This window comes from Camelus bactrianus, chromosome 20 (assembly GCF_048773025.1).
Source record: "Camelus bactrianus isolate YW-2024 breed Bactrian camel chromosome 20, ASM4877302v1, whole genome shotgun sequence".
Classification (NCBI taxonomy): Eukaryota; Metazoa; Chordata; class Mammalia; order Artiodactyla; family Camelidae; genus Camelus; species Camelus bactrianus.
In genome coordinates this window covers 21,452,911-21,462,933 of record NC_133558.1, presented here as the reverse complement: position 1 = coordinate 21,462,933, position 10,023 = coordinate 21,452,911, and positions in this window count along the sequence as shown.

The following is a 10,023-nucleotide window of genomic DNA, read 5'->3' as shown; positions in this document are numbered from 1 at the left end:
TGCAAATCCCGCCCGGGAGGCGGGGAAGCCACACCCCGTCCCCCCTCCCCGCGGCCCGCCCGCGGGCACCCACGTGCGCCAGCGCGCCCCTCGCGTGTCCGGAGCCCAGCCTCCCGGACGATGGGCCGGACGGCTGCCCCGCGCGATTCCAAGGGATCCTGGGGCTCCAGCGAGCTCCCAGGACAGATTTCCAGCTCCAGCGAGTCCCCAGCCAGACTCGCCTAACTGCCATCCCCGGGAGGCCCAGCGGTAGTGGGGGCTCTGCGCCCTCGAGGTTCCCCGAACCGTCTACTCCACTACCCACGGGCCGCTGAGAGCCAGTGCTGGCGCCCGCGAAAGGGGGAGTCCAGCTCCCCAGCGGGCGCTACCTTGAGCGGCGCGCAAAAAACGCGCCCCGGTCGCGGTCGCCCTCCGCGCCCAGCTGAGAACCGTCTTGCCCCGAGAGACGCGCTCATTCTTTTGCAGCGCAAATTAGGATTCATTTTTCTCAACGTGAGAAGCCTTTCCATTGCACAATAGAAAGTGCTCGCGCTTGGAGGGGAAATGAAGCAATGGGGTGGGTTTTGTTTTTTTTCTCTCCGCATTCCTGTGTACAAAGAGATCCAACTTCCGAATCAGTTCAGCCGCTCCCTCTCCAGGAGTTGGCTCCAAAACTCTTGGCTCCTCCTTCTTCTTCTTCTTTTTTTTTTTTTTTAAGGAGGGAGGTGGGCGGGAGTGAAAGCTACCTAAGCTAATTAATAACGCAACCGAGCGCCAACAATGCCAAGGCCGGTGCCGGTCCTTTGGGAGTGACCCGCTGCAGTGTCGCCGCCAAGCTCTTGCTCACGAAGTCCTGCCCTCAAACGCAAGTCCCCAGCTCGCCTACTTTCTATTCTGTTCCCGGGTGCTTGAGTGTTTGCTTCCTAGTTCTTTTATTTTAGCTTCTGGGATGGAGTGCCCCCCCACCCCCATTCGATCACGTTTACTCCCTTCCGAACCCCCACCCCAACCCGGACTTCCTGGGAAGGGGGAGGCTTGTCCCTGGGAGAAAGGGAGGAGGGGACTGAGAACTGAAGCAGGAAAAAGAGACTTGGGGTGAGGTGAGAAAGCTAAGTGCAAAGAGACAGTGTGGCTTTTTCACCGAGACCCCTAGAATGTGGGCGGGAAGGCCACTTTCAGGATTGCTGAGTTCAGTATTTTACAGACTTTTCACCAGGACCAAATAAATTTCACAGTAACAAATAAATTTTACATCAAACCAATCTGCACCTTCATCTATGTAGAATTAAACAATAGTTTCACAAAACAATACTTAACCTTATGACCTGTGATTGCACTCCGATAGTTTCTGTTCTATTTGTGTTTTGTTCTGCTTTGTTTTTTAATACTGTGAATCACTAAATTGCTCTGTTAAATGTGCGAAATGGCTTGCAAATTGTAGTTTGAAAAATCTCACCCAGGCCACTCTGCCAAAAAGAGATGACCAAAGCCCAGAGGAGGAGAACCAAACCTCAAGGTTATGCAGCCAGTTCATGGCAACTGGAACCAGAATCCCAGCCCCTAACCCCCAGCCCTGACTGCCAGCCCAGTACTCTCTCCACTGCCTCACAGTGCACTAGAGCCTCAGCTGTCCATCCCTGGAGCCAGACTCTGGAATGGCTTCACTTGCTCCCAGAAGTTAGGCCTCCACTGCATTTCCTGCAAACAGAAGATAAATTTATGCATTCGTTTCATAAGCACTCATCAAAATTCTACTATGTACCAGGTGTCTGCTGGGAACCAGGCTCTCATCCAGCCACTAGCCTCAGCCCAATTGCCTTTTCCCCTTCTCCAGACAGAGATGATGAAGAGGAAGGTGCTGGAAACACCCCCTTCAGTGGCGGCACTCTGGACTTGTGCCTTCCTTGCTGCAGCCACATCCAGGGGTCCATGTCCTTCCCCTCCTGAGATCAAACAGATAGATGGTTCCCTAACTCAGCCAAGGTCTTAAAGCCAGGAAGTGGAAGTCTGGCCTACCTTACCCAAAGCACACGTTGCTTGTTCTCCGTCCACATCCAGGCTGGGAGAGCTCTGAGCCTCTCTCTTGTCCCTCTACCGTCCAGGAGGACTCAGGGGCGAGGAGCACAACTCATCCAACTAAGAAGTCCAGGTAGGGATGCCACTGGCAGCCTCCTACCACTCGCACTGCTTCTGAGTATTCTTCTGGTCAATGATATCCATGCTGTGTTCCCAGAGGAGCCACCCAGGGGCTCTGCGCCCCTGGTCACCTTCCTCTGCAAAATGAACTCCACTGTTAGCCTTTTTTTTTTTTTCACAATTAAAAACAATTTTAATAGCATATTTCCATCTCTGCTTTTTGCAAGAAATGGAAATACATATGAGACAGATATCAGAAAATATGTACAATTATAATTCAGTGAAAAGAATGAAAGCAGATTTATAAATGCCTAAAATTAGTCAAACTTTGTTATAGAACAGAAAGAGAAATCTAGCTAATGGCCCGCTTGTTCCAAATATTATTAAAAACAGAATTGTCACAAACACACGCACAAAAAAACCCATTTTGTTTTGGTTATTTCAACTGTACAGTGGTCCTCGTTAAAAGGGAATAAAGAAAAATACAGAAAAAGTTTTTTTTTTAATTTTGGGGGGAGGTAATTAGGTTTATTTATTTAATTTTTTGATTTGGGCGGGTATTGTTTCCTATAGTTTTTATGTTTGTATCACATATGGATGTATCCATAAACAATGTATGCTATCACTCTGCAGGCTTTTACCTTTTATATAAGTGGTATCACCCTGCATGCATCCTCTGATACATGGAGCAGAGGCACGATAGTCCACTTCCTGACCACATCACAATTTGCTTATCTGTTTTGTCCGTGACCATGAAAGCTCTATCTAGGTTTTGGCTATTACAACAATGTTGCAGTGAACATTCTTGTTTCCTTGTGCAAACACATGGGTGTCTCCAGGGAAAGCCCTGTTCAAACTATGGACTGGGACATATTCATAGGTCATGAAATCAATTTAGTGGGTAAAGATCAGCATTTTTAAAACTCAACTCTGATTAGAAAACAATGTGCATCACAAGGCATCAGGGTCACTATTAGGGTGAAAGCTGTGTCTGTCGTGAGTGTGAGGTGTGTGTATTCTGGATCACAGTGTGTGCTTTTTGAGGATACCTGTCCAAAAGTTTGAAAAACTCTACTCTAGAGTGAGAACTTAGGAAGCAGATTGCTAGATCACAGGCAAGGTGCATTGCCAACTTCCTAGGAATTGCCGAATTATGCTCCAAAGTGGCCGTTCTAACTCACCCTCTCACCAGCCACTAGAACTGTGCCCCTGAGCCATGTCCTCACCAACGCTTGGTACTGTCAGGCTTTCTAGCATGGGGTTTCTTTGTTCCCCAACTATCAGAGAACATACCACAGGCATCTTGAATTGTAATGATCTCTCTCCTTTTTGGCCTCCCCCCCCAGACCATGCGTTCCTGGATGGAGGAAGCTGTGTCTACTTCACTTTGTATTTCCAGACCAGGCCTGATACATAGTAAATGCTCAACACATTTGAACAGAATTGAAATGTCAAAGAGAAAGGGGATGGAGAAAGTATATCAATTATAGCAGGAGATAAAGGGAGACTGTGGGAGCCCCACTCATGGTACCAGGTACCTGCATCCCCAGGTGGGAGGTGGGAGCTTCCAAGGATGCTCTAAGCAATTGGAAAGGAGAACTCAAGGGCCCCAGCCCTCCTGAGTGGCTTGAGTGGGATGCTTTTAAGCTGAAGCCAAGTTCAGGCCCAGGAAGGAGGCTGTCACTATCCCCAAGGCAACTGGTTTACCTGGTTCAGGCCCCAACCTCAATGGCTGGGTTCCCCAGCACCTACCCCCCAAGGGAGCCTCTCCTAGAGGGAAAACAAAGGGGATGGGACACTCTGGTCAGAAACCCCAAACTCAGGATTTACAGGGAGCCAGTGACTGCAGGGGTCTCTAGGAGGGGAACTGAGAACTGATGGGCAGGGACTGGATTGGAGGAAATTACTTTTTACCATGTCTCTTTTTTAACTTTTGAATTTTGGACTATGTGGATGTTTAACATATAACCAAAATTAAAGATGTTCACCCCCAAACTCCACGCATCAGCAGGAATTCCTCCAGAAAACCCACCTCTACTCATCCAATCCAGGCCTAAGAGTGGAGGGACGCAGGGTGGTGGTGCTCAGACTCCCTCCCTAGACTCAGAGGGAACACAGCGTGTGTTCTGAGGAGTGTGGACGATAAGACAACTGGAGCACAGGGAGGGGCTACCAGCTCTCAATCCCAGGCCCCCTTCACCAGTATGCTCCCCTGCCTACCCCCAAACATGACTGCCTTCTAGAGACTTATCCCCAGCTCTGCTGTGTGACTGCAGAGGGTACAGACCTCTCTGGGTCTCAGGTTCCTTTTTGTAAACAGAGTTCACATCACCTTTCCAGATTTACCCTTGGCTCTGACTGTTCTTGAAGCTCTGACTGGGACTGGGAAGAGTAGGAACATCTCCCCCATGTGAGCTGTGCCATCTCCTGGTTTGGGGCAGATAACAGGGAGCCCTCAAGGGCTTCCTCTGCCCCTCACTCCTGACAGGCAGCCAGGCCAGGAGGGGAGGGACGGAGTCGGGCCAGAAGGGCTGACTCAGTACAGCAGTTACCCTGCCTGGTCACCAGGGCACCCCACCAACCGCCCGCTGGGGTTCCCAGAGAATTCCTTCCCCATGCCATAAGCTGACCTGGGCAGGCACCCCAGCCCACAGGAACCACTGAGCCCCAGCCAGGGCTGCCCTCCCCACGAGCCCACACACACACACACACACACACACACACACGCTCCCTCATACCCTCTTATCCACACACTCACATATTCAGCCTCCCAGAGAGCCTGAAAGGAGACAGAACTTGTTCTGTTTGTCGTCCCCCACCCCCACCTCCCAGTCATCAATGCCATATCTATTTATTTCAGACATTTGCTGACCACTCACCACATGCAAGGGACTGGAGAGGAAACGGACGGTGGGAATGCAGCCAGCTAACCCGAACACGTGGTCCTGGCCTGGTGAAGAAAGAGATCAAAGAATCTGCTGCTGCCATTCCCACTGGTCACAGAAGAAAAAGTGACCCCCTCCCACTGCTCATTTTCGCCTCTTGAGAGAGAAGCTCCCTGGTTCTGGAGTCCTGAAACCAAGGACTCCCCCCCCCCACCAAGTCCTTCCTCCTCCTCTGTCCTGAGATGTTGGCTGGCAGGTAAGGTGTGACCCCTCCCCAGGCACCTTCGCAAATACTGAAAAGCAGAAGACCTGGAGCAAGACCACTGAGCCCTGGCTGCAAATGCTGGCCAGCTGTACAGCAAAGCTGCCCCGCCTCTCTGGACCTCAGTGTTCTTGTGTGTAAAACAAGAATAGAGAGCTATGTTAGTGAGATCCCGGCAGTAAACTGGCAACAGAACGCCAGCGGGTGATTAAAGAGAGGTTAATGAATGGATCGACTTGCAGAGGTGTGGGCAGGGCTAAGGGCAAGGGGTGGTGCAGCGCCCTGGAGTTAGGAACTGCAGAGAGCTGTTACCAGCCAAGGCCTGAAAAGGAGCCAATGGACCAATGGAACAAACAATGAAACTCTCTCTCCTCCTACCCTCCAGTCTCTTACCAGTGCCTTCCATCAGCTCAGAGGACAAGGGAGACTGGGTAATTCAGGCCATAGAAGTCAGCTTTCCAGGACACAGGACAAGCACAGAAGAGTGGACAATGGATCTGGAGGGGTGAATGGAGAATATCTAACTTAAGTAACTACTCTGTAAAACATTTAGCTCAAGCAGCAAATATTCCTCTATAAGTGTCTTTGTTTGCAGAGTCCTCAGAGTTCTCAATAAAGAGACGTGCTTATAGAGCTAAAGAAATGAAAATCTAATAGTGGAATCTTATTTTATTGGATGACCGAGGTAGGGGACATTGATGAGGCAGAAGATTTTATGGAGATTTCCAAAAAGCAGACCTCCGAGTCCCCTTCCCAATTTGAGTAACCCACTGGCCAGGAGGAGGAAGTACGGGGGCTGGGCTGGGCTGTACCTGCCTCCCCATCCTTACTGCTCCCCAGAGTTTAGAGTCAGAGTTGAGGAGTGATGGAGGTTACAGTGGAGGCTGTCTGATTACAGTGCTCATTCACCCTATGTGGTTACCCCCACCCTGAAGCCCAAGTCAAGACTTTGGCAGGAGCCCCAGAGAAGAGGGAGGCCTCTGTCAATTCTGTTTCCAGCCTCAGGAGGAGGGCCCTGCACTCTCAGGGGCAGCTGCACAGACCTCTATGAGTGTGTGCCCAGGCCTCTACCGCTCACCTGCCAACAAGGGAGGGGTGGTTCAGAGGAGGGGTACATCAACCTGGTGATCCTGTTGAGAAAGGAGACCAGCATGAAAAGCCTCCCTGGGGCCAGGGCCAGGCAGGAGCAGCCTTTGTCTGGCAGGAGATGAAAAGGATGACGTCAAGTCCACCTGGGCTGGGTCCTGGCCTCCAGCCGTGCCCCACACCCACCTTGGCAGGACTGAGGCCCTGTGAGTTGGCCCTTGCTGGGGCTGCCCAGCTGCAGCTCAGAAGGGCTGAAATATAGGGGTTCAGCCACCAAACAGGACTTGCTCCTACACCAGATTTGCCAGCCTTTGTTTCTGGATCATTCAGAAGGAAGAGGTCGTGCATCGAGGGGTGTGCTGTGCCCTTCCAAGGGGGCAGGGTGGGTCACGGCCAAGGCACTCTTCTCCAGGGGGAGAGGGAGAGAAAGGCCTGCTGTTTGCCCAAGAGCTGAGCAGACACTGGGGCCCTTGTCCTGGGACAGCGGGGGAGGCTGCCGGCCAGATGGAGAGCAGTGAGGCGGGGGTGGGGGGGTGGAGAGGAGGGATTCCAAGGCTGAGCGATCAGCCTCTTCCTCCCACACCCCCACTGAGCTCCTGGGGCCAGCAGGAAGACAGGAGCCTTACTGAGACCCAGTAAAGCGCAGCCTCCACTCCCACCCAGACACCGGAACCTTCGAAGGCAGCCCCGGTATTGCCTTTCTGCAGCCCAGATGCTGCAGAAATCCTCCAGGCCTGGACTGTCAAAGCTGGGCAGGCTTCTCTCTGGAAGGGGCTCTCCTGGTCTGCCATGAACAAATCCCGCCTAGGACCTTTGAGGCAAGTGTTCTGTGAGGAGGGTTGCATCTGGTCACCTCACAAATATTGATTGAATCTGTGCTGTGTGCTAGACCTCATGTAGGGCAGGAGGGCAAGGGCTCCCCGAGGGCCTAAGAGCCCTGGTCACCGTGGCCCAGGCTCCTGCCTAGCCCCTGCCCTCCAGCAGACCTTTGACAATGGGTTGGGCCAAGCTGAACCTCAGGAGCCCTCTCCTTTGGTTGGCATTACCATCATTCTAAACGTAACCACTTCCAGGAGTGGCCCCCAGCATATCAGCCAACTTTCAGTATTTATCCAGGATTGGCTAGAGGAGCAGAGAGGAAGGCCCCCAAAATAAGACATTTGGAGCAGGAGCCAGAAAGGGAAACAATAATAACCAACCACTGCCAACCCTGATGCCCACCCCTAGGTGGTGCTATGGGTGCATTAGTGCCCTTAATCGGCCCTCAGCCCCATCCCCATTTCACAGATGAGGAAATGGAGGCTCACAGAGCTGAGGTTTGACAGCAGTTAAGCAGCTAATGGATAGGGAGCAGAAATTCAGTTATCTAACAGGTTGGGGAAGGTTGTACAGCTAGTAAGTCATCTCCATGTTTCAGAAAAAGAAAGCTCAGGGAAGTGAAGGGACCTGCTCAATGTCATACAGCTAGTAAGTGACAGAGGTAGGACTCAAACTCAGGCCTGCCAACCTGTAGTTTAATCTTTACTCTGCAGAAGAGTCACAGACAGGGAATCTGGGAGGGGTATCTTTGTTCACTCATGAGTTATGCCTGGCGGAGGGCTGTTCCTTTCCCCTAAGAGACCCTGCCCCAAATGCCTCCTCAGCAATGGCTGGGAGGAGCGTGACAGTTGGGACAGGGACACCCCACCAAGGCCTGTGCCTCCAGCCTTCACCTCCAGCTCCACCTAGAGCTTTCCTCTGACTCCACCTGCCAGTGGGGCAGGGTCTGTCTCCCTCCATCCTGGGCCAGGTGGGCCTTAGTAAACAGTCTGTGGGCCACAAACATGCTGCACCTGCCCTGATTCCAGCAGATTCCAGTGCTAACCACCATGATTCATTAGCTCCCCCTTTGTCCAGACAGACAAAATGCACAGCAGGAAAAAAAGAGGTTGGACAGCAGGGAGGACTTCCAGGACTGTCCAGGATGGGAGATCTGGGGATTAGGCACCAGAGGTGGTGGAGTTCTTTAAAAGAGCAATATGCCAGGCTGCCTGAGTGGAAATCCAAATTCAGGGGTTCCAGACTAATTAGTTTCCTTGGGCTTCTTCAGCTTCCTCCCCTCAGGGCCTGAGTGCTGGGAGGGGGAGCTGGAAGTTTGCCTCCAGAACCTGTTCAGACCTACAACCAGGACCACACCTGCAGTGCACACTGTCCCATTCATAGCCAGTAAGGGTTAGCATTTACTGAACATTTACTACGGTCCATTTATGTCTCTGTTAGCTCAGTTAATCTTCAAATGGCCCCAAGAGAGGCTACAGTTATTACATCCACTTGACAGAAAAGGAAACCAAAGCCCAAGGCCTTTTCTCTGACTCTCCATTTTCCCAATGTCTGTTCATCCTTCAAGGCTCAGGTCAAATGCCCCCCTTTGTGCCAAGGACCTCTGCTCTCCACGAGGCCACCACTATTCGCAGCCTAGGCTTTCCAGGCCGACCTGCCACTTCCAAGCTCTTGACCTTGAACAAATGACTTCCCTAAACCTCAGTTTCCTTATTTGTCAAATGGGAGTAATGAAGCACCAACCATAGAGGATCAAGGTTCAACCAGTTAACAGACATCATGCCTTACAACCAGTCCCTGGCACCGGGGGTGCTTTACAGAGGCAGGTTGTCACTGCTAAGTTTGTTACCTGTACTTATTGGATGTTGATTTTACCTCTCAGACCCAACTGTAAAGTCACTGAGGACTCATCTTGACATCTCTGTCTTATTATTCTTTTTTTTTCTTATATATACTTTTTTTTCCCAGCAGGGGGAGGGAGGTAATTAGGTTTATTCATTTATTTATTTTTAGAGGAGGTACTGGGGATTGAACCCAGGACCTTGTGCATGCTAAGCATGAGCTCTACCACTTGAGCTATACCCTCCCCTTCTCTGTCGTGGTTTGGGTTCCCCAGGATGCAGACACTGAGACAAAGATTCGAGGACACATACATGAATGGAGGCGACCAGAGTGACCCCAGTAGAGGAGGTATTTTTTACCAGTTCCCATTGTGGGCGATTGGAGCCCAGTCCCTCTGGGGAGCTCAGGGAGCTGGATCAGTCTCTGATGTAGCCTCTGAGGGCATGGCCAGTGTAGGCACAGAGATGGGCACCGGGACACCCTGGTCCTGGCCAAACAGGAGGGACCGGGGCAGAGGTGCTGCCCAGAAGCTCACCTGTCAGATGCTTGGCTGGTCACTGCCGTCAGAGTAAGCCAAGCACTTCCTGGAGGAAGGGTGGGCAGCCTGCCAGCTCCCCCTTTGCATTCTCAGAGCCCAGGCAGCCATCTTCAAGGACTCTGAGTCCAGTCCAGGAGGGATTCAGCCTAAGAGACAAGGTGGGAAGACAACTAAAAGAATCAGGAAAGGTTTGGGGACAATGTTTCAATTACTATTGCTGCATAACAAATTATCCATGTGAAACAATAGTTGTTTCATTGTGCTCAAAGTCTTGTGGGTCAGGAATTTGGGAAGGGCCCGGCTAGGTGGTTTTCAGTGGTGGAGGTGGGGCGGGCGTTGTCTGTCATATGATTGCTGTCAGAGGCCACTGGGGCTGGAGTCATCTGAAAGGCTCAACTGGGCTAGACATGCACGATGGCTCCCCGAGTGGCCACCAGGGGGGCGCCGGCTGTTGGTGGGAGCTCTGCTGGGGCTGT